Genomic DNA, 27,017 nt, shown 5'->3' with positions numbered 1-27,017 from the left:
AGCAATTGTTCTTCTATCTCTGTATTTGAACCCTAATTTTTTTAAAATGCTGAACATTTTATTCAAGTCTACGGTATCGAATGCCTTTTCTAGGTCTATAAACGCTGAGTATGTTGGTTTGTTTTTCTTTAATCTTCTTTAATCTAAACCTAAGGAACTTATTTCATTTATTTTATAATCATAATATTGGTACACTACAATAACATCTAAAAGGCGCAGCTACACAAACCGTTACGCAAAATATTGAGATATATTCCAAGTACATTTTACTGTTAAACGTAAAACCGTTATGGAGTAAAAGGAAAACCAGTGCTAGTCGATGGAAGAAGTATTAAACAATACATAACTGGAATCGTCAATACAAAACAGTGAACGAAAGTTTTAACTGAATTAAAAAAAGAGTGATAAAACTAATTAACAATATCGAGAAAGTATGATCCTTAATTATCCAGACGATGTATTCCAGAATTTACCCGTAAAAGAGTCCGGAACTAAAATTAGTAAAAGTTGTAACCGAAATAGATAAAAGGATTTTTAAATTAACCGATCAATGTGTAATCTGATCTGAAAAAACTAACATGTAAGTGTTTCAGTAGGTTTCTAAGCATCTCTCAGTCGATCGGAGAATAGATTTATCATCTATGAATAACTTGTTTGGAAAACCGTATTGCAATGAAAGTAATTTATTATATTAGAAAAATCTTCACTTTTTTACCGACTATTTTGTACAATTTAACAAATCGATCGATTTATACGATCAAATAATTTATTTATGAACAAGCTAAGGTTTCCAACACTATTGAATTTTCTCAGTTTATCGCTTTATGAGTTAGTTGGTTTTTTCTTCAAATTGACAAGAAAAATATCTAATTTGAGCGAATAAGTAAAGATATAAATATGGAACAATATCAAACCTGTTGGGTAAATACAGTTTCTAATAAATTCGTAATAACTGGCAGAATAACTTCTTACTCGATTTTTTTGAATTAGCCAAACTTCGTTTATTCAAAACAAAATCGCTTGATCGAAGTACCTTGCTCTCAGTAGTTCTTTTTATAGAGTCCGGAAGAGAGATTTTCGGTATCAGTCTGAAGGATGAAATTTCATTTATGCTATTACTTTTAACAGTTTTATAATATAAGCTGAACAAATAATATTTTATTTTAATGATTGAGTGGTGTAGTCGTTCCTTTTAAAATGACGAATGCAGTATAACTTACAAGGGTTCGAATCTTACAAATATTCATTAAATATTTAGAACCTTTTTATAATTGAAATGACATATTCTAGATGATTATATTTTTTCAGAAAAAATCACTCAGAAAAAAGAAAAACAAATTATTTAGAAAATACACGGGTATTTTTCTTTATGGTATATTCGAAAATAAAGAAAATTAATCATTCATTTATTAATATCGTTAAATACACACCCTCTACTTCAGATAATATGTCAATTATGAAAAAAATTATTTACGTATTTTATTTTATAGTTTACTTATAATAAATCTAATTTAGTTTAAGATTTATTTGAAAAATACATAAACAAACATTTCTAATAGAATCGATATTTTTCAATTAAATGTGATTTAAGGATTCCGTCTTTTCCTATTTTTAGTACATAGTTAAAAACATAATTTTTAGCACATTGTTAGCGAACAGAATTTAAAAAAAAGAAGTGCAACATAAAGTGCAAGCAACTAGAACTGGAATGCTGCCACATGTTCATCAGAAAAAACTGTACAAATTGTAATGCTAAAAAAGCTGTGGTTAACAAGGAAAATTTTACGTACAATTTCAACCGGTAAAATATTTTAATAAGTAAAAAAGGTTTTTTGTAAAAAGAACACTCTTACATAATTTAATATTGTTCAAAATCACGATAAAACATTCTGACCTTCCAGGATTGTTATTTATACTTTTTATTTTACGTAATATAAATACTTGAAAATTGAATTATGAACTACTACTAGGAATTTGAATATTAAACTCAAAAGCTATAAATTACTCAAGATATTACGAAGCCGAACTAAAATTCTTGCCATACCGAGACGTCGAAGCCCATGTCTCCAGTATAGATTAATGTAGTGACATCAGTAACAAAGTGCCGTGTGATCATAATCAGAAGGAAAGCATGTGAAAAACTATTCCCGGATAGAAGCTGACTCGATAAATTGCATATATCTGAAAATAATTTGTAACGATTCAATATTTAAAATAAAAGCAATCAAACTCCATAAATTTATAATTTACACGTTCAGACTATTATGAAAAAGCATCAAGACAAACAGTAAATTTTCCACCAGACGTTTGAATCAAATGAAATCTCTTGATTACCAATAAAAACGGGAGCATCTCCCGTTTCAGAACAAACTGAACGTAAAGTTGGAATAACTTAATTATTTTTTTAAAAATTAAATTGCAATGTTCTGTGTAATCGAACAGAGAAGTAATTGCATGAAGTAATAGATATTACACCTTGTATTAAAAACGGACAATATGCATTGACCATTATTAATATTACAATGAAATTAATATAGTTTTGTAAATAATTAAGATTATTTCAATTACAATCGAAGTAAATAAGACACGTCCAAACGTTCATTACAAATACGTAAAGCATATATAAGGAAAATTATTACCTGCTGCATTAGTAGTTGCATAACAATTCTCTTCCGTTGTCCATTTTTGCCCGACTGAACGTTCTCGGCATTTTTACAGATTCGAAATTAAGAGACAGAAAATACAAAAATTCCCTACGGAAATATTTTACAGCCAAATTATCTCTGTTATGCGAGTTACAGGTCCCGAATAAATTAAGAAAAATGTAAAAGTTAATATGAGAATAATTTTTCTAGACTATCTTTCTGAGAACACATAATGCAAATTATTTCGGTAACTTACGAATAAATTTTACGTTTATTTATACGCGAATTCCCATTGCACAACCGTTTGCAAACCAACACGTCAACGATTAAACACAAACATGTTTAGTGAAATGAGTGTGCAAATTACAGTACTTTTTAGGTAGGAATGACACAATCCAAACACACATGGGGGCTAACAATCAACAAGATTTGTAGTTGAATTTTCCTAAACATCAAATAGGCTGTGTGTGTATGATCATGTAAGCACACAAATATAACAAAGCGATATGTCTTCTCGACGAACAGAATAATTGATACGATGACATACATAATATACTTTGATTACTTAATAAAAACATATACGGAAGAAAATTTAAAAAAAAATCGCCGCGTACGTTTTTAAAAATTTTTACTTACAGTACTAACAGTGTAACGGCTAATTCGGGCCAAGTACCGATTTTTATTTTATTTTACTTAAAGAAAATTTAATGAATCCTCAACATTTAATATATAATGAAAAAACGACGAAGGCTGATCGTCTGTTCTGCGTTGACGTTACGGCTGACACTGTTCAAGATGACAATAATGAAAAGGTATTTTGGAAAAATAAGTTTATTTTTCGAGTTTAAACGTTTACGTCTCACATCAAACAAGGAACATTAGAAAAAAAATTAAGGGAAGCTGAAAATCATTTGAAACGCTGTGGTCGATAAAATTCCAATGATTTAGGGCAGTGTTTCTTAACCTTTTAAGTGAGCCGCACCCTTTGGAATCTGAAAAAAGGTCTCCGCACCCCCATCGCACAAATTCCAAGATCTGGCTGCAATTATCAACATCGGTTGACTGATCCAGTTGTATGCTTACTTTTATTGGACTGGCTTTTATGTCTTCTATTATTTGTAGTAAAATATCTTTACTGAGATCTTGAATTCGCGATCGAATTATATCGTTCGATAACGGAATCTGCTGAATTTTTTTATGCGCTTCACAATCCAATACAGTTTCAGCTAATATTAATGCACAAGGTATTATTAACTCCTCAGCGATCGTGTGGGTTTTTTTTCTTTGCACACAAATATGCCACTTGATATGACGCTTCTAACAGGGGCTTTTGAATTGCTGGCTGGCATAATTTTAAGATAGTACCACTGGTATCAAATCGAGCCTTTTTTGACTTCATGCTATGATCTGCACCTTCACCACCATGCAGATTGTTGAAATGCTATAATAACTTTGATGGTTTGAGAATGCTGTTTGAAAATATCTTGGAACATAAGATGCATTGAGGTCGTTGCGTACCATCTTTTTCTGTTGTACAAGTGAATCCATAAGCAACATACTTGTCGTTCCATTGGCGTTTTTTTGACATAGCAGGGTTCACTACAATCAATTAAATTATTTAGAAATAACGTATAAAAAATAACAAAAATACACCCTAACCTCGTATAACACGGTTTTATATAGCACGGATGAATAAATTGTGGCTCGGGTGTATTATTTTAAATTAGTGAGAAAAATTCTTACATTTGTATTATCGATGTATCCTATTTGGGCTTGAGTCACTGATCAATACGAATGTATTAAATAGGTAAGTAATGTAAATAATCAGATATTTAAATGCGTACACGTGTCCGTCTCAAGACGTTTTTCAACAAACTGGCGATGATACAGAAACAGTAATAAACTCAGGTAGAGAGTAAGGCAGTGGGAGCGGACGCAGCTAAATCTATCTAACCGTTTTTAAACAAAAAACAATTGGTTGATGTCATCGAAAATTCAAATACCTACTTTTCAAATATCGCAAAAATAATATATGTATATTGTTAGAGGATTCTCCCGCACCACCGGTTAAGAATCACTGATTTAGGGGAACTGTACAGCCTAAATCCGTTAGTTTATTTTGCCCGTATTTTTATTCTAAAAACTTTATTACAGATAAGAAATGTTTATCATTATAATTATTATAATTATCATTATTATTATATTAAACGTTTCGCGGTTGAGAAGAGAAACCCACACAAGCGACTTTGCTTATTCACTCCACGAAAAAATAAGTTTTTTGTACAGCTGCACAGTTCATAAGTATAACGAAAGAAAAAACATAAACTTAAGACTAATTATAAGTAAAATACAGGAACAAAAAATAAAATTAAAAAAGTCTCAGGAACAGTTCGTAACAAATAAAACTGACGTGCGCGTGAAGGTGCATCCACATCATGGGTATCTACATCATATTCGTGTTACTTTGTTCCGCGTTTTTTTTGGTTTTAAGTGAAATTTTCATCAACACCAATTACCTATTCAATCACTGATTAAATGGTAGATCCCTACCACTACCCGTACTATATCTAGCAAACAGGAACAATACGAATTATTTATATGATGTTAATAAAAGTGTGTACTCGTAAATAGCTTAGCTTTTATATGTTGCGATTATTAAATCTACTAGCAACGCACGATTTGGGATAACAATAGTATTCTTAAGAACGATGATAATAATAATAATCATGCATTATTAGGTATACACGCTTTACATAAATCAAAAAAAAAAAAAAAATAGTAATTAGGATTATACAGTTTTTAAAAGATACGATAAGCAATCCATTGACAACAAATTTGTTAACTAATATTCAATAATCATAAAAAATTAAACAAAAATCAACAACTGTTTCCACAATACTGGTAAAAAAATCTGATCCAACTACCAAAAGGCAACAACATATCTTGCCTTTAGGACTTAAAGCCTACAATGTCCAACCCATTTTAGGCAGTACAAAATTTTATAAAATGCAACGTATTAGAAAACAGGACACGTAGCTTATACACGAAAGAATGAAAGTACGCAATCGTGCGTAGATGCGCGTATCTTAACGAAACCTCTTTTTTCACACACATTCTCTTACCGCGAAAGAGATAAAACGAAAGCTGAGGTAATAAGAAAACCGGGTCTAACATTTTCAGTTATAATAGCTACGTGATGTAAAGAAATAATATGTTTTTGGTTATAGTACATTTAGCGTTTATTTGATGCAAGTAAACGGTCTTTAATTCTACGGTTCTTTCTTAAAAACATAATATAGATCATAATGGTTTTTAACAAATATATATATATATTTTTTTTATTTAAAAAAAAAGGGCTAAACGAATGGAAAAAATGTTTTACAGGAAAGTTTCAGATACTTCATTACTAAATAATTCCCTAACATCGTTACTTAACCGAAACCAAACATGTATGATAAAATAAAGCGTACCGTTTATGGAAGGGATGGTAACATTAATTACTGGTATAACTTATTTAGCTTTACCTGGTACCTGCTTCTTCTGCTGCTATTATTATTTCTACTATATTTGTGATAAAACGTTAGGGTTGGTGCGAGAGGGTCCGGACAGCGAATGGGGCGTGACCCTAGAATATGACGTCATCAGTAAACTATAACCGATGTAAACCACGCGAATTCCTCTTTATATCCATACCAACCATACCTTATATTTGGATCCATTAGTGTTCGTTGAACACACCCTTCACGCAACTTCTCTATCATTGCTGTCCAACTGATAACACACACACTTACTCAAACAAATTATTCTGTCATTTGAACTATTTAGAATACTCTCCGACAGGCATCCATAATATTATTATTACTTTATTCGTACATCTACACAGCAACAAAATACTTTAAATTTATAAAACACAATAATTTTATTTAGGTAATGGTTAATCAAAAACTAACCTTGATTTTAGAAACCTTGAAAGTTTTGTGGGGATTTTGGATACAATACGTCGACATTTTATAATAAAATAAAAATACGTCAGAATCCTCAAAAAATAGTTGCATGTGTATTAAATAAAATCTTGTAATTATTTTTTCAAATCGAAATGTCAATGTTACTAACAAGATTGGGAGGAAGTTTAACATCTACTCAAGAAAATCAATGGGATCGTTTTGAACTAGGATAATTTGGAATTGACTAGACCAACAAATTTTAGCATTTGGTATGGTGATTTATAAATATGGCAAATTAATCCACCTAAAGTTGGATTGCGGATTAAAGGTGGGGTACGGGTCTGAAAGAGATATAGGAAAGAGGGGGTTCAGGGATCATATACTTGGCGCTGGATTCAAGTAAAATGTTACGACTTTTAAGCTAATTTAGAAACATGAAGAATTTAATACAATTCTTCTCAAATTACTAGGAAAAATTCGAGAAAAAAATTTGTTTTAAATTTTCAACTTTCTCGAATTTGGTATGTTTCATAATATGAAATTTGAAGTTATTACTTAGGAAAGTTGGAGTAACTTTATCTTTATATATATATATATTTCTTGTGTGCGTGTGTATATCACTGAACTCCTCCTAAACGGCTGAACTGATTTTGATGAAATTTTTTGTGTGTGTTCAAGGGGATTTGAGAATGATTTAGATTCACAATTTGGTCCACTGGAAAATGTTTTTTTTAAATTAATTTTTTATTTATACGTAGCTGTTGATTTTGGAATGTTTTACATTGGATCCGGCAGACTGCACCACCATCGCAGTATCGAATATTCAATAATATAATATTTTAATTTTAGTTGGTCCCAGCAGTTGGTGCTGCGATCAAATTGAGAAAAATATTTCGTAATTTTGTGATTCACAATTTGATACGATAGAAAATGTTTTTTTAATTATTTATTTATTCATGTGTTGTTGATCTTGGGGTGGCTAAGGTTCACAGCTGGATCCGGTAGGCAGCACTGCGATCGCGTTTTATTTTTTAATTTTTGGCATATCAGTCAGACCCAGTAGTTGGTGCTGCAATCAGATTCTACGAAATATTTTTATTTTGTTGCTTTTTCTCATATCAGTTGCTTGCGTCGTAGCTTAGTGTTGTTATTACCTTAAAATTCGTATTTTTAACGGACTACTGTGTTTAGAGAGTAGTTTGAATTAAATCCGATAGGTAGTGCCGTTCTGACAATTGAACTTCTGACTTTTATAAAGTGAAAGGTTAAATTTTATGAAGTTCTGTTATGTTTTGTAAGTTTCTTAATGTTCAGTATTAATTGTAATGATTTTGCAGTCATAACTCTTTTCGTTAAAAAATTATTTTCCACCGAATACTGTGATTAGAGAATGGTGTGTATTAAATCCGATAGGTAGTGCTGTTGTTTTGCCATTTGGATTTATTTACATTCTGTGAAAGGTTAAATTTTGTGAAGTTCCTAATGCTCAGTTTTTTAAGGTTTTATGAAACTTTCAATTGTGTTTATTTAATCTGTATGTATACTCAAATCAAGCGATAGCGAAGCATTGCCGAGTCTGCTAGAATTGCGCGCTTATTGAGAATATTATATTATTATTTATTGAAATAACGTTTTAAAGTATAATTAAAAAATATACATTGTGCAAATTTGTAAGATGCAGTATTGAAGTGGGTATTTTACATGACTTTTCATGAATTTTAATTATGTATACACATCATTCATTGTGCATTCAATAACAATCAACTTAACCTACAAATTTAAATTGTCAGTTCTCATTTGATTCTATGTAATTTATGAAGTATTGAACGGCTCTTTGAAAATAAAAATGTCAGTTTGTAAGATAAATTATAACATTTATAAAATTAAAATATAAGTTACTTATAATATAGTTTAAAGTATATTTAAATAATTGAATTTATAATGTTTTAGCCGATTAATTTTATAAAAAGTTTTATAAAATTATTTTTAATTTACAATTATCTAAAATTTGGTAAAATAGATGTTAAAATAAAGAATGAGAAAAAAGATAAAAATGTCTACTAAAATTTTAACTACGTTGCTTTTTTACAGTGCTTTAATTTTTTTATTAATTGATTAATTAAGCTGTTACATGATTATGAAACATCAAAATTATTAAATAAAATAAAAAAATGTAGGAGGTACTTTTTTAGAATGATGTTAAGTGAAAATTATCAGTAATGTGGATGAAAATTTATTAATTAATTAACTAATCATTAATTTTACGACATTTCGATTTTTTAATTCAATTTTCATCAGACATCTCAATATTTAGTGAAAATAAATATTACCCATACTACACATACTTAATCAATAAACCCATTACAATAATACAACAATCACAAACTTATAATATTCATACTAATAGTCATATTAATGAAATTTCGTCCAGATTCCTGCTAATTTTAACTTAAGTTACTTATATTTATGTGATGTGCATTTATTACAGAACAATGCCACGTCAGGACAACGTCTGTCGGGTCCGCTAGTTATTTTTTAAAATTAAATTGCAATGTTCTGTTTTTATATAGAATCCTGTATCGGCATAGGTAAAGAAAGAAGTAATTGCATGCAATAGATATTACAACCATGACATTCTTCGTAACATTCCCAGTATTTCGTTCCGTAAAATAAGGAAACTTTACATTTCAAAACCAATAAAGCGATAGCAACATGGAATGTTTTTCCACGACTGTTGATAATGATCACATACAACTCAAAAATTCGTACAATACGAATTTCACGTTTACATGCGATACAGATTTGATTTCAGCAAAATGAAATCTTTTATTTAGAGCTGATTATATTGGTTATCTGTTAAAAATCTCAAAAAGTGCCATCCAGCTGTTAAAAACGAAACGGTTCTACCGATAAACAGGGTTGGACCGTAAAATGTTTTTACGATTTTGAATGAGGAACATGAAATGAGTAATCGATGGATGAAGCCTTACTTGATGAAAATCAATATTTACAAAAGAAAATAAACAAATACGTAACTTTATTTTCACAGAACTATTTAAAAAAAACCATACGCAGTATAACAAAACACCTGAGTAAACCGTAACACAGGTGTGCATAGCACAGGTGTAACAAACAGAAACTTTTTTATTCGATTATTTTAAATAATTTTGTGAAAATCAAATTACACATTTATTTTCTTTTGAAGGAATGTACGAAATGACGGATAACAAGGTGGTGCTTAAAATTATGATAAAGACAAAAGACGAATTAATTTACAGTTAAATTTAAAAAATGTTCTGAACAAACAATTTGTAATATGTTCGCTGGCAAAGAAAATAAAAATGTTTTTATCACGTAATTTTGTATAATTACAATGAAAATTTATCGTTAGTTATAATGAAAAATAATTATCTAATTACACGAATTCTTAGTATTCTTTCGGAATTCCCCCGCAAAACGTTTTTAATGTTTTTAACGATATATACCTGTAATATTGAGCATAATAACAATTATTTTTAATCAATGTAAAATAACATGTACTTGAATAATTACAAATTAAATTTAACGTTAATTAGACGAGGTTAGCAAGCGAAGCGACCGTAGGTTATATACGTACGATTCGTTAGTTCACGGAATCAAAAATAACCTACGCTCGCTAACCTCGTTTAATTAATGTTAAATATAGTAATAATGTACATTCCAACTTATTAATAACAAAAGTGATATTTAAAATTATATATTAATATAAACTATTTTTTTTTTGTCTTCAAGTCATTTGACTGGTTTGATGCAGCTCTCCAAGATTCCCTATCTAGTGCTAGTCGTGTCATTTCAGTATACCCTCTACATCCTACATCCCTAACAATTTGTTTTACATATTCCAAACGTGGCCTGCCTACACAATTTTTTTCCTTCTACCTGTCCTTCCAATATTATAGCGACTATTCCAGGATGCCTTAGTATGTGGCCTATAACTCTGTCTCTTCTTTTAACTATATTTTTCCAAATGCTTCTTTCTTCATCTATTTGCCGCAATACCTCTTCATTTGTCACTTTATCCACCCGTTTGATTTTTTACATTCTCCTATAGCACCACATTTCAAAAGCTTCTAATCTTTTCTTCTCAGATACTCCGATTGTCCAAGTTTCACTTTCAAAAATCTTTTCCTGACATTTAAATTAATTTTTGATGTAAACAAATTATATTTCTGACTGAAGGCGCGTTTCGCTTGTGCTATTCGGCATTTTATATCGCTCCTGCTTAGTCCATCTTTAGTAATTTTCTACTTCCCAAATAACAAAATTCTTCTATCTCCATAATCTTTGCTCCTCCTATTTTCACATTCAGTGGTCCATCTTTGTTATTTCTACTACATATCATTACTTTTGTTTTGTTCTTGTTTATTTTCATGCGATAGTTCTTGCGTAGAACTTCATCTATGCCGTTCATTGTTTCTTCTAAATCTTATCCTCGGCTAGAATTACTATATCGTCAGCAAATCGTAGCATCTTTATCTTTTCACCTTGTACTGTTACTCCGAATCTGTTCTTTAACATCATTAACTGCTAGTTCCATGTAAAGGTTAAAAAGTAACGGAGATAGGGAACATCCTTGTCGGACTTCCTTTCTTATTACGGCTTCTTTCTTATGTTCTTCAATTGTTACTGCTGCTGTTTTGTTCCTGTACATATTAGGAATTGTTCTTCTATCTCTGTATTTGAACCCTATTTTTTTTAAAATGCTGAACATTTTATTCCAGTCTACGTTTTCGAATGACTTTTCTAGGTCTATAAACGCCAACGTATGTTGGCTTGTTTTTCTTTAATCTTCCTTCTACTATTAATCTGAGCCTAAAATTGCTTCCCTTGACCCTATACTTTTCCTGAAACCAAATTGGTCTTCTCCTAACACTTCTTCCACTCTCCTCTCAATTCTTCTGTATAGAATTCTAGTTAAAAATTTTGATGCATGACTAGTTAAACTAATTGTTCTGTATTTTTCACACATAGAAGTTTAAACTATATTACAGGTACATACCGTTTAAAAAAAAAATTAGAAAAGGTTTGGGGGGAATTTCGAAAAAGTACAACAACCAACAAAAGTGAATTCGTCAAACGATTCGTTCTTCAAAAACCAAAAAACAAAGACATATAACTTAATCCATATATCACTTACCGAAAATATTTCGCTTCTATTTCCAAACGTACCGCAGCATGCTTTTTTATTCTGAAACAATTTTAAACTATATCAATTTTGTACTTAATCAAAGCGTCTTAAAATGTATATAGTGTTTCTGATCTGCATCGTTTTATAATGTATTAATTATGAACGTATGAACACATAAAATCCATTAAATAAATATTAATTTTGTAAAATCATTAACAAACAATTAAAATTAAGAATAGCGAAAAATTTTGAAACGCTCACTTGATTTTTAAAAGTAGATTAACGCGAGAAAAAAAGGCGAAAGGAAAATGAAGAAATAATTCTGTATTTTATTAAATTATTTAAGAAATTTAAAAAACTAAAACTTCTCTTTTAATTTATTTTTACTCTTTATACCGTCGTTTGTTTACCGCACAATACAATATATAACATTTATTTAACTAAAAGCCTGTAAAGTACCTTAAAGATATCCTTCCTTTTACAGAGAACAGAGGTTTATGCGCAGGATCTTTTTTAAAGAATATTTAGATCGTATGACGTTATAAATTTGTCATTAGAAGAAAGAGGGACGACAAAAGTTCATATCAGACCCTAGTAGGAAGCTATGTACGACAGGTTGAACGCCCAAAACGGGAAGGGTGGTGAAACACTCATTTTTACTAATGAGAGGGTGGACAGGAGCTACCCTAATTGCCAGTGTTTAACCGAATCACCGGGCTAATGAAATAACCGGCAAAACACGGTATTAATCGAATACAGCTAGCAATCTCCGGCAGTCGAGCCTTAATTAATTCTAGTCTACCCCTCAGCACTACTCTTTCTCGGCTCGTCTTCTTTTCACCGATTTCGACCTCTCTTTCTGTTCTCCGTAACAATACGTATACGCTTCTTCTACATACTGTTCCTACACTATTTAATTGTTTTTCGTAGTGTAGTAATCAATTACGAGGGATTAACTTTAAAACATCGTTTACCGTTTCGGTAAATTCTGTTTTGGCCGATCGGTTTTTGACGGAAATTAACGCTTAGGTCTTAAATCTTATTACATACACGATGCGAAGTATATGGATAAACAGAGAACGGTAAAATAAATCTACACCGTAGTGATTAGCCTAACACACAGATCCGATTAACATCAATCAAATCAGCAAAGGCAACAGGAACAAAATAGTTTCGCTTTGTAGCTATTTGTTAAAACCGAACGTATCTAGACTTATTTAATTAAATTAAATTAATAATTAATTAAACCCGGCAAGAAGAATAATTTTCTGATTCTACAACGGTCTGCTTGTGCGCTTACACTTATCAAAATACACAGATGAATGTTTATTTGTCAAATATATACCTGTACAATACGATAAAAAACCATTCACTTTAAACAAACGAAGTGTATTTACATAAAACAGTAGTATACATAAGTGTAAATTACACCTTTTTTTCAAAGTTCAATATGAAATGTTTAAAAAGTTAAGAAACGGTAGACAGACATTTCTTAATTTTAATATTCTGTAAATAACTTCTACAAAGTTATAATAAAAAGTAGCATGTGCATACATTAACAAAAGTAAACCAGATATCGAAATAAATTACATTCGCAAAAACTTCAGACAAAAGGTTCAATTATTAAGCCTGCACGGGTTAAACATAGGTCAATGGTATTATTATGAGTGAATAAGAGATAAAAAATACGCTTTCATATCGAGTATGATGTCAATACCGAAAAGAAATTTCGGGCCATCTTTAGGAAATTGCTCCAACAAATCTACCGATTCAGTCAACAATTATTTTTGTAGTGCGAGAAGAAAATTGTATAACCACGGGTTTCTCCAGCCAGAAAACAGGTTAGCGTCTTCAGTAAAATAAACTTAAAAAAATATATATAAGGAAATTTACAAAATATCTCACTAATACGTAAGGGACATTCGCTGGAACCGGATGTTTTTAAAATAATCATAAAAAATTGAATATTTACTTTAAAAAAGGTTTATTGGTACTGAAACACTTGTTAAATCAAAGCATTTGTTACTTACTCGTGAACAAAAAATTATGTCCGGCAAGTGATGTCCATTTTGGGCAATACATTGTTGTAGCCTTTCACGGTAACTGGCCTCAATTCTTTGCAGCATGACTACATCAATCTGGGTGACGTGATGACGAATTGCGATCTTTAGGTCCTCCAATGTACGCGATTTCAGAATTATGCTTCAATATTGAACCACTTGTTCGAAGGTTGTTTACCCGTCGCAATATTGTGTTACGAGAAGGGACACTTGCATTACGATAAATATTAAATTGACGGCGGAAATCTCGCTTAACAGCAGTTACGGATTCGTCATTTCGCACAAAACTGTTATACGCGTACAGGCGTTGGTCTAGCGTCCACGGCTCCATCTCAACGACTAAAATGTAAATGCTATGAACAAAGGAAACGTCAGACACCAGCCACGTGCCCCTCCCACCACGAACGCCCTAGTACAACCCACTTCAAAAACGTCCGGTTCCCGTGAATCACACTGTACCAATATAACACAGTAGTATTATATTGCACAGGTGTGTAGTTACACCTCCCTTTAAAATTTCAATTTGAACTCAACATCAAATTGTAAACTACCAACAAATAATCGACCGTTAATTAAAAGAATTTAGACTGAAAAAGTCTAAATTTAAAATAGTGAATGTTATTCACTTTTTACTTTCCCATCTAGGGCTATAGCGGAGCTATACTTTTAGAAGGGAAAGTATTGTAATCGGTCCAATTTGGGCATATGCGGTTTTCACCTGATCTTTACATTTGATACCTAAAGAACCAAAATAAGGATGGAAAGTTTTCGGATGTTCGTATGTACAGCCGAGCAGTTATAACAAGAAGTTTGAGGAGGAGAGTAGATGTACGGCTGAAAGTAGAGGAAAAAGCGCCTTGCTAGAACACCTCTACATGTGTGTGTGTGAATTAAATTCGGTGTCGCACCCTAAATCACCTTATATCTCTAGAACTACTCGACAAATTTTGACCAAACTTGGTCAGATTACTTCTATATACGGGATATTGATGCAATTTAATTTTCAACTTAAATTACAGCCTCAGGCTGTAGAGCAAGGTCACCCTCAGTATCTCGAGATTTCGCCTAATTAAGTTCTTAATTTTCTTAGGCGCATTTTGTTAACAATTAAAAAATATTTCCAAAACTTTTTTTGCAAAATCGCACCCACCTTCAAAAATGCTCTAAATAAACTACTGCCCTAAGAAGGTATAGTGCGTCATTAGTAACCCCTTTCATCCACAAGGAGTGCTAGTGTAGCATTGACGTACAGCTGCTACTGTAGTCGTCTTCTTTCTTTTTCTGTTTAGCTTCCGGAACCACCATAAGGTATTATTACACTTCAGAGGATGATATGTATGAATGTAAATGAAATGTAGTCTTGTACAGTCTCAGGTCGACCATTCCTGAGATGTGTGATTAATTGTAACCCAACTACCAAAGAACACCGGTATCCACGATCTAGTATTCAAATCCGTTAACCTTACTAGGATTTGAACCTTAGAACTCTCGACTGCTATGTTGTAACGTCACAGGTGAGCGGTAGAATTAAATAAATGAAATACAGTATGCGCGCGCGCGCTTTAGTTAGAATCACTAGATTAAATAAATAAAAAATATTGTATTTAAATAAAATGATAATATTTTTAATTAAGTTATGTGTAAGCCGTGCATAAAAAAGAAAAGCCGCGTGACGGGAAAGTCCTACAACTGTATTGTCAGATTTTTTTTTTAAAAGTTGCTTTAATTAATTTTTTTTTTAATTTTTAAACATTTTTTAAGTTTATAACCAAGATTCTGTTTCGCATTTTGTTTGTACGATTATGACGCAGATTATCCTAAAGTATTTTTGATTTTAATCAAATTTTGCGATCAACTTCTACATTTTTAAAGGAACGATGTATGTGTAACTAATATTCGTAACATTTTCCGCTTCAAAATGAGGGATGCTATTTTGCTTACACCAGGGAATGAAGCGGTGCGGTGAAGAGGAATTTCCATCGCTAAGCCTCCACAATATAATCTCCCCTACTCACTCTTAACGATACCAACATTTGTAGCTTCTCTCAGCGGCTAAAAGTTAGATAACCTACTGTTTACGTTTTGCTCCATCGTTTGACTCGGAGATCTTCACAATTTCGAAATATTATTTATATTTATGTAATTTATATTATAGTTCTAAAATGTAAGAAATATGTACTTTTATGCACAATACCAGAATGTCTCTTTGTATGTTTGTATACACACCGACACACTAAAATATCAATGTACTTTAAGTCTTGTACTTGAGTCTATGTTGAATTTAAATGTACTTAGTGCATCGATATTTACTTAAAATTTAAGAAACTTAGTGGAGATCTATTTTACTAATATTTTTACAGAAACTTGAAGAATGGTTTTAGGAATCTATTTATCCATATTATTGGAAGACCTGTAAAGCTTAAACAGAGAACGTATTTTTTACTACAAAAAATGTTAATTTTTATTAAACGTAGTTCCCGCGGTTAAAATTAAGAAAAAAAGATTTATTTATTTTACAAACTACATGTAACAAAATCAAGTAAACTGCTTTCGAAATATTAATTACTTAAAATAAAATTTTCTTGAACCACACTTTTCATCAGTAGGCGACTGATAATTTTTTCACAGCGAAACTATTTATATCTATCCAATTATTTCGGTAAGTAATTCCCAACATGAGCTTTATTTTCACATTTTAAATACGATTACAACAAATAGACTTTTATTTAAATTCAATCGCGCAATTTATCACAATTTATAATTATTATTTTAATTTCAACGGGTTTTATAGTTTGCCAGGTATGATAAATAAACGAAATAGTCTATTTTCACTAGGAAATGATTTATTCTAACTAGAACAGCGATTCACAGGAATAAAACTTAACGATTATCTCGTTTTATAATTTAAAGTCTGACCACTCGTTCTTGACGAAACATAAATTTCTGGTATTTAATCGCTTTGGATACAATTTACAATAAACAGACAAAAAAAAAAAAAAAAAAAAAAAAAAAACAGGACAAACAAAACTAAAAAAGCTCCTTTTGGTAAAACAATTACCTTTTGCTCAGAATGAATTTTAGCAAAAGGTTACAAATTATAATCGGGTCGGATGAATTTTAGTAAAAAATTTCAAGGGGGCAAGAATTAAAGCAGAATGCAATTTAAAATGAATTTCATACAAATCACTTGAGAGGAGAGTGGAGGAAGTGTTAGGAGAAGACCAATTTGGTTTAAGGAAAAGTATAGGGACAAGGGAAGCAATTTTAGTTCTTAGATTAATAGTAGAAGGAAGATTAAAGAAAAACAAAGCAACATACTTGGCGTTTATAGACCTAGAAAAGGCATTCGATAACGTAGACTGGAATAAAATGTTCAGAATTTAAAAAAAATTAGGGTTCAAATACAGAGATAGAAGAACAATTCCTAATATGTACAGGAACAAAACAGCAGCAGTAACAATTGAAGAACATAAGAAAGAAGCCGTAATAAGAAAGGGAGTCCGACAAGGATGTTCCCTATCTCCGTTACTTTTTAATCCTTTACATGGAACTAGCAGTTAATGATGTTAAAGAACAATTTAGATTCGGAGTAACAGTACAAGGTGAAAAGATAAAGACGCTACGATTTGCTGATGATATAGTAATTCTAGCCGAGAGTAAAAAGGATTTAGAAGAAACAATGAACGGCATAGATGAAGTCCTACGCAAGCACTATAGCATGAAAATAAACAAGAACAAAACAAAAGTAATGAAATGTAGTAGAAATAACAAAGATGGACGACTGAATGTGAAAATAGGAGGAGAAAAGATTATGGAGGTAGAAGAATTTTGTTATTTGGGAGGTAGAATTACTAAAGATGGACGAAGCAGGAGCGATATAAAATGCCGAATAGCACAAGCGAAACGCGCCTTCAGTCAGAAATATAATTTGTTTACATCAAAAATTAATTTAAATGTCAGGAAAAGATTTTTGAAAGTATTTGTTTGGAGTGTCGCTTTATATGAAAGTGAAACTTGGACGATCGGAGTATCTGAGAAGAAAAGATTAGAAGCTTTTGAAATGCGGTGCTGTAGGAGAATGTTAAAAATCAGATGGGTGGATAAAGTGACAAATGAAGAGATATTGCGGCAAATAGATGAAGAAAGAAGCATTTGGAAAGATATATTTAAAAGAAGAGACAGACTTATAGGCCACATACTTAGGCATCCTGGAATATTCACTTTAATATTGGAAGGACAGGTAGAAGGGAAAAATTGTGTAGGCAGGCCACGTTTGGAATATGTAAAACAAATTGTTAGGGATGTACGATGTAGAGGGTATACTGAAATTAAACGACTAGCACTGAAATTAAACGACTAGCACTAGATAGGGAATCTTGGAGAGCTGCATCAAACCAGTCAAATGACTGAAGACAAAAAAAAAAAATCACTGATTTAAATTGTAATTATGAGTTCCCATCCGTAACTGATAATCTGAGGAACACCGGCTAGTTTATTTTTTGTACAAGTACTTTATCATGTAACTTCATAACGTTAACTATTCTATAAGATAATCTAACACAAGTTTTTGTCAATTAAGATAACTAAGTACGTAAACGATCAATCGTATCAGTATGGTAATTCAAAAGTACTGAATTATCAATTCTAAGAGGCATAGAAATAAATGAAATCAAACAAAATGAAAAGAAAGGAATTAAGCAAATTAAATTGATAATCCTTTTAAATAAAGATTATTGAATAGAGATCAGACTACGTAATGAATAAAACAATAAACCGTATTATTTCATTTACACTCGATAGATAGCTGCAGCTACGTACTTAAACGTATCAAGGAGTAGCTGAAACATTTAAAATAGTGAAGTAAACAGAACGGCATACCCCTTAAACAGTGCGCTTACGATGTCAGTATTGTAGTAATATTACTTTAACATCAGATAAACATTCTAGATCAGTTATGATCGACAGTTCGGTTTTTGCATTCTATTTTAATTTGCATTTCATCAATTCAATCTCGTTGTAGAGTTTAATTTATTAAATTTAGTACGAAATAAGCAAGATCTATTCTCCACAAAACTACTTTTCTTTCTTTTTCCTGTTTACCCTCCGGTAACTACCGTTCAGATAATACTTCAGAGGATGATATGTATGAGTGTAAATGAAGTGTAGTCTTGTACATTCTCAGTTCGACCATTCCTGAGATGTGTGGTTAATTGAAACCCAACCACCAAAGAACACCGGTATCCATGATCTAGTATTCAAATCCGTGTAAAAATAACTGGCTTTACTAGGACTTGAACGCTGGAACTGGCTTTCCACAAAACTACTGGAATCATTTAACTATTATCTTTCATTTAAATTGTACACTACTGTTAGTTTCTTCAAAAATTTAATAATTCTTTCGCCAAAAAAATACATCGATATTTCTTAGATGTTTATAATTCAAACGCATCGTCGTATTCTGAATAACAAACAGCGATTTAAGTTTTTCGTTATACGTAATTATATATATAAGCGCGAAGAAATTACGGTAAATACATATTTAAACGAAGTACATACGCTTTATATGTAAGTTTAACACACGTAAGAGTTAAACAGTATACGATATACAGAAAATTCGCTTATTTCATATCGTAAAAGTAGCTTAGTTAGTTAAAGCTATGGCGTAAATGGAGAGAACATCAAGAAAGTTACGTGACGCATATGTCCATCCATTTCAATCCATTCATTTTATACACTCGACGAAGGATAACATAAGAGAAACGGCAAAAACGAGGAAATTGAGAAAGTTGTAAACTACAGAATATTAAACTTTTAGCGGCAGCGGCATAACTTCGGTAAGCTAAATTCGGTAAACTAACTAAATGTATCTTTACCGTTTAACTTCTATTTGAAATTCACTCGGGAAATAACCCATTTAATTATCGCAGCTCATCATTAATTGTAGTTACACTGGTACGGCGGTAATGGCGATGTTTTAACTGCCTTTGCCGCTATGTTTGCCGTAGATTCTGTTCTCGGCAAAGAGAAGAGTTTGTTCGGGAAGTAAACAAGCAGTAAACTAGGTTAAATGAGACCGAACAATTATTAATATTTGAATATTATCTTCTTAAGTTCATTCAAATATACGCACTAATGTAAATAGATTTACAAGTAAAACTAATAGCATATTAAAACTGAATTAATAATAGGTGTATACACGAGCATATAAAATTTTTATTCGACAAAATATAAATTTAATGAAATCTAAATCTATTTTAAATTACAACAATAAAACTTGACAAGGTTAAAAGAGTTAGGCTGTTATAATGTAGAATAATTAATTAAAATAACGTAATTTTATTCAATTACGTAATATAACACATAGGTTAATCTAATAAATTCAATTTTATAATATTCTGATAACCGATTTATTAACGCTATTTATATTGGACAATATTACCGACTTAAATAATTGCAATATTAAAAATTCAGTAACCTCTTAGGAATTTGTAATAAACGTAATTCAATAATTTTTATATTGAAAATATTATAAATTCAGTTTTACTGTATTTATTCAGTAAATTCAGTCAACAATAAATTGTTACTATTTAGGAAATTAATGTTTTATAAGTATTTTATTTAAAAGAAAAATGAACATTGATCGTCATTCCTATAAGCATTGCTAGTAATAGTTTCTTCAGTATCTCTAATATCTTTAAAGGGGTTTCCACTCAGAGAAATATCCGTGTCCTGATAGGAAATTTATTAAGTGTTTTCCATTTTTCCAAGATTATATGAATCTATAAAATAATAATCCTTATATATTTTAGGTTCGTCTATAACGATATTCAGGTCCCTAAATTCCATAATAGTTGTTAATTCAAATTCTTTTAATCGGCGAGTCTGAATTTTAATGTTTTTTAGTACTTGATGGTTTAAATAAATTAATATCGATTTATAAGTAATCTTCGTACAAATTACTTACATATAAATTAATCAAATTGTATTACTATAACACTAATCAGTACAACATTTTAAAATCATCGTTTTTTTCTTAATTCATTCATTTAACGATGATTGAATGCGTTTTTAATTGTATTTATAAAAAAAAAATTTATTTAAATTGCTTTTTATAACAAGTTATATGGACGTTACGAAAAAAGAAAAAAAGAGGTAAAATTAACATTATACGGTAAATTGTTTTTATAATCTGTAAACAATTTCTAAAGCTCTATTTTAACAGTTTTCAAATAATATTATAAACACGCGCGCATGTACACTATTACATATTCATTTTAATGTTTCTTTCCATTTTATTTATTTATTTGACTGACGTATTTAAACAGCGATCTTGATTTAATTATCGATTCTTTTTTTTTTTGTAGTGACCCTTTATAACCCGGTGTTATTATTGTTTCAATTTTCTGTACTCATTATTTTTTTTAAAAGAATCTTTTAAAAATTTTAAGAAATTCGCTATAAGAAAAACTGTCTTGAGAGTAAGGTTACGACGAGACTCGATAAATAATACGTGAAGATCATTTTGTCAATCTATTAAATTCAGATGCGAAAAATTCAGAAGTAAAAATTAATGCTTTTATAGATACTGGAACATATTACGTGGATAACATAGAAAGTTACGCAAATCAAAATCTAGGTGTAACCTAAATATTGCAATTTTTTTCAAAATTCGTATTTAAACAATACCAAGAAATAAGAACCAACTTTCTGTGTGTATATTTATACATAATCATATTTTACTTAATTTATTTATAGTATAAAATAAATAATATCAAAATTATTATTTCAGTACAGAAATTTTTTCTAATGTTTTGATACATGTAAAATTCAGCGGTACTGGGAAATATTCTGCAAAAAGAAAAATAGTAAATGGAGAGAAAGACTGTGATATAAAGTTAAAAGCAGGCGCTTCCTCCTGGATTTAATAAAAATGTTTTTATGATCAACCGAAATAATGAACAAATGGATAACAAATTTAGTATGCGGTTATCTGAAGGGCACATAAATTATATGATAGAACGTTAAGAATAAATGCGAAAAATTAAATGCAAAACTAAAAAAAAAAAGAAAGAAAGATAAGTGAAAACTTGTATTTCTTCTTCTGTTATAAGGGTAGACTGTTTCTTTTCCTTTGCTTACAAAAAAAAAGAAAAGAAAAGAAACACCTCACTTGAAGAGAAAACCCATCTTATGCCTTGGGCAGTTTCCCTGTTTGAAAAAGAGGAAGGCTGTGAAAATTTGCTTTTCCACAAAAAAAAAAAAAAATCAGTAAAATAATCCTTACAAATACAAATAAGTTATTTTTATTTATCAACTTTCTTATAGAGCAGCACAATTTCATAATTTCAATTATAATTTAATATTAAACGCTGAAAAATACTAAAAGAGTAATTGCAATAATTTTTTACAAAAAAAGACACTTTTTATCCCTTATTCCTTTTTGTTGATTATCCTAATCCCAGAAATTATTATACTAATAAAAGAACTATAATTTTATCATTCGTCAATTTTGAAGTAAGATTTTTTCCCCAAAATAGAATACATAACAAGACTCTTCAAGCCTGTCAAGCAGGTAATCTCCATTACTTTCCTAATTTAATAATGAACTAAAACTATTCAGTCTTTATTTAGGTATACCTAAAAGGAAAGGCTCAATAAAAATTAAATATTTTTTTTTGTCTTCAGTCATTTGACTGGTTTGATACAGCTCTCCAAGATTCCCTATCTAGTGGTAGTCGTTTCATTTCAGTATACCCTCTACATCCTACATTCCTAACAATTTGTTTTACATATTCTAAACGTGGCCTGCCAACACAATTCTTTCCTTCTGCCTGTCCTTCCAATATTAAAGCGACTATTCCAGGATGCCTTAGTATGTGGCCTATAAGTCTGTCTCTTCTTTTAACTATATTTTTCCAAATGCTTCTTTCTTCATCTATTTGCCGCAATACCTCTTCATTTGTCACTTTATCCACCCGTCTGATTTTTAACATTTTCCTATAGCACCGGATTTCAAAAGCTTCTAATCTTTTCTTCTCAGATACTCCGATCGTCCAAGTTTCACTTCCCTATAAAGCGACATTCCAAACATACACTTTCAAAAATCTTTTCCTGACATTTAAATTAATTTTTGATGTAAACAAATTATATTTCTTACTGAAGGCTCGTTTAGCTTGTGCTATTCGGCATTTTATATCGCTCCTACTTCGTCCATCTTTAGTAATTCTACCTCCCAAAAAACAAAATTCTTCTACCTCCATAATCTTTTCTCCTCCTATTTTCACAGTCAGCGGTCCATCTTTGTTATTTCTAATACATTTCATTACTTTTGTTTTGTACTTGTTTATTTTCATGCGATAGTTCTTGCGTAGGACTTCATCTATACAGTTCATTGTTTCTTCTAAATCCTTTTTACTCTCGGCTAGAATTACTATATCATCAGCAAATCGTAAGCATCTTTATCTTTTCACCTCGTACTGTTACTCCGAATCTAAATTGTTAGATAATTTTTTTAAAATGCTGAACATTTTTTTCCAACCAACGTTATCGAATGCCATTTCTAGGTCTATAAACGCCAAGTATGTCGGTTTGTTTTTCTTTAATCTTCCTTCTACTATTAATCTGAGGCCTAAAATTGCTTCCCTTGTCCCTATACTTTTCCTGAAACCAAATTGGTCTTCTCCTAACACTTCCTCCACTCTCCTCTCAATTCTTCTGCATAGAATTCTAGTTAAGATTTTTGATGCATGACTAGTTAAACAAAATTCTTTCATACTGGATATCATTCCTGGAAACCTAGCTAACACACAACAAAATCTCTGTTCTTCAACTTAGCAAAATTTCCGCTTAAAATTAAGTCCAACTGAACCAGATATTATTTCTTTACTTGTTTCAAGCATGCAGCACCATTCATCTCACTGACTTTTTAAGAATATTTTACTCAATAATGTAAGTAAATACATATTGTAATAATATTTCTTTGTAAAGTAAATAAACATTTTTGTAAACTCGATTAAAAAATTTGTAACAAATAGAAAAATTATAACCCTTTTATCATATAAATACGAGTAGATAATTTAAAAAAAAAGTTTTAATTTCTTTTATTGCTTTACCATTTTGAGATATAATTTTATAGCTATCCTAATGAGATGTTATATATTTAATAATTTAGCGGTACGATATTGATTTATGATTCCCATGAATGGTACGAGAAAAAAAGGTTTGAGAACATCTGGTGAAGTGCAAATTAATCATATTATTGTAGGTTGACATTATTTGGTGACTGGGTTGTACCGATTATTATAAATTGCTTTTATCGGCAACATTGATTTTCTTACACACATTTAGTTACGGTTTACTTTTTTTTAATTTAATGAAAAAAATATATAAATGTTACTATTGATTTTTATTTCTTGTATATGAATTTTTGAAATTCGTATATCACGTTTACTTTTTCATTTCATTTTATTGAATTTTATCAATTTTACTTTTCTTCGTGTTCAATATATAGTCCCTCATTCCAAAAAAGTGCAAACTTCTTATTAGATCTCTCTCTTCCATTGACAAATAAAAAAACCTAACAAAAAAAAAACTGCTTCAACCGATTTACAATCAAAAAACAAATACGTACTAGAAAACAAACATTTTTTTTTATACTGCGGTTATCGTACGGTTTTGATTTAGCCTTTCAATAAACTTCTAATAAAATTATTTTATTTTTTGTAAATTCCAAATAAAAAAATATAATAAACGTGGAAAATTTTTTTAATTTTATTTCATTTTCGATTCATCCAGTTTATCGATTAAAAACTAATCATTTACTACTTCTTAAACGATAGTGTTTATGCCATCCTAATTAATCTTTAAGAGACTAAAAAAAAAATTCTATGCCATAAAAAAACTTGAACGGAAGCCTATTATATAAAAAAGAAAATATTCCACCGATTTATTTCACCCGTATCTACAGAAAAGTAAAATAACATATTAATAAAACACGAAACGATTTGACGAAAAAAAAGAAACGAAAGAACAAAAACTGTTTAACGGGTGAAAATTGTGGCTTTAGTTTTTAGGTCGGCTGGAGCCCGGGGGTTGTGTACTCGAGCGATGACGTCACTGGAGATCGATTGCCAAATGAATAAGAGTAGGGGTGAAGTATACGACGAGGAGGTGAAGAGAGGTGGCCACCTAATCAGCCAAGGCTAATGAGGAGGGCGACGACAGGTATGTCCCTTGCTTGCGCACGCGCACTTCACGGCTTTCTTTTACTTAACGACAGGATGTATTCTACAAAGTTCATTATGTTATAATTAATTTATTTTCTCGGTAATGATATTCTAAAAATAAAACTGCAATTTATTTGGAATTTATCAAAGATTTTAACAGTTGACGAATTAAAACTTTATCTTAGAGAAAAGTTATCTGTTACATATGAAAACCGCAAATAAAAATATCCTCAATAAAACATACATTATAAATTCCCGGAACCTGCAAGCATTTTTTTTATAGATCGCTATCTACGACAAGCAAAATGCCAATGTAGCTATAATTCATTAAAAAAAAAAAACAGTTTATAAAAATATTACATAATAATTGTGATAATAGAAATAAATTAATGAGAAAATATATCCTGGGTGATTATGATATGTAAACTACTTCGTTATAGTCTACACACCTCTACCCTAATTTTAATTAATAAGAACAAACTAAATTAATATATTTCTACGTGGAAAAGAATCGTCTAAATCATGTATGAAAATACTCGAGAAAATACGACCAGTACAGAGGTTTCGAGGCATAAAAATTACAGGTAATTAGCAATTCCTTTCCCCTCAGAAACAAATACTATTAATTTATGAATGTATTACCGATATAAAATAAATATATTGTACAGAGTAACACTAGCTTTCAATGGGCTACAGTACATAATAATACAGTGAATTTGGTAATCTATGCGTTTAGATGGTTTGTTTAACAGGTTTAGTTGCACCCAAGTAAAAACAATTGAAATAAAAATATATTAACTAAAATAAAATATATTATTTGGTTCGATCGCAAAATAAGGAAACAGAATCAACAATAAACATGAACACAGAAAAAATATTTTTCATCGAAAACGATGAAAAATATTTCATCGTTTTCGTTTCTATTTCATCTGCTATAGGAAAAAATAATTTTTTTAGAATACAATTTTTCTCGTTTTCAAATTAAACACTTACAGTAAATGAATCGAATTGGAAAACAAAATATCGGCTAGAAAACAAATCGAAGAGTTTGGTCACTGTTGTTTTCCAGAAGGCAATCTAAACCCGTATCAAATATCGCTAAGAACGAACTTGTTTTTTTTACAAGATTTACAGAATGATAATTTAAGTCTCATTGAACTCTTTTAGCGCTTTGAAAGTCGCCGACGGATTGCACACACAAACTCGAGGGCAAAAAAGGATTCGCTAGTCTTTTAACTAAAGGATCTATATATGCGAATTTGTCCGATTAAAAATTAAATGAGACTATATAAATTTATCCGCTCTCGATAAGGTAGAAAATTCAACTTCACTATCGGGGTCGTTTTCCTCGTAAATAAATTAACTAATTCTACTTAAATGTTAACATCCTCCATCTTTAATCTTTAAAATATCTAACCGAAATAGTTTAATAAAATTACATTATTCATCGTACTTTTAAAGTAATAAGAATCTTTCAAAAGAAATTTATAAAAAGTTAAATTTAATATTTAAATAATATATTTTATTATTTTACACCGCAATAGAAGTAGAAATTAAAAACTAAATATACAACAATGATTTTTTTAAATAATGTAGTAGTTAGTAAGTACTTAAAGGAAAATAATTGAACTGTAACGAGCTAACCGCTGAAAAGATAAAATGAATTACAGATACGACTTTCAATGATGATTTTAATGAACTAAATACGCCCATTTTAATTTCACCCTTAACCTGACGGTACAAGCAAAAATATATATAGATTAAAACTGTCAAATGATAATCGGAAGTTTGACAGTAAAATAAATTGAAAGAAAACAAAGAAGTATAATTGAAAATGCGAGTAATTAGTAAATAGAACGCGTCCGCAAAATAAAAAACAATAGTTCATTAAGACTAGCGGTCAGAATGTAATCAACAAACAGCGACCTGAAAAGAAGGGAGTGAGAAAAAAGAAAGAACAATAAGACATACAAATA

General features: G+C 30.3%; 1 long non-coding RNA gene across 2 annotated transcripts in view; it reads right to left on the bottom strand.

Annotated features, from left to right (window-relative positions):
• Positions 1 to 27,017, bottom strand: part of LOC142318026 (uncharacterized) — a 314,434-nt gene that overhangs the window by 20,045 nt on the left and 267,372 nt on the right. For both annotated transcript variants that reach the window (XR_012754779.1, XR_012754778.1), the window contains exon 7: positions 11,766 to 11,816. This is a non-coding gene — a long non-coding RNA (uncharacterized LOC142318026). The remainder of the gene's footprint in view (positions 1 to 11,765; positions 11,817 to 27,017) is intronic.

The sequence above is a fragment of the Lycorma delicatula genome, chromosome 1 (assembly GCF_047948215.1).
Source record: "Lycorma delicatula isolate Av1 chromosome 1, ASM4794821v1, whole genome shotgun sequence".
NCBI lineage: Eukaryota > Metazoa > Arthropoda > Insecta > Hemiptera > Fulgoridae > Lycorma > Lycorma delicatula.
This window is presented reverse-complemented; position numbering and strand designations above follow the sequence as displayed.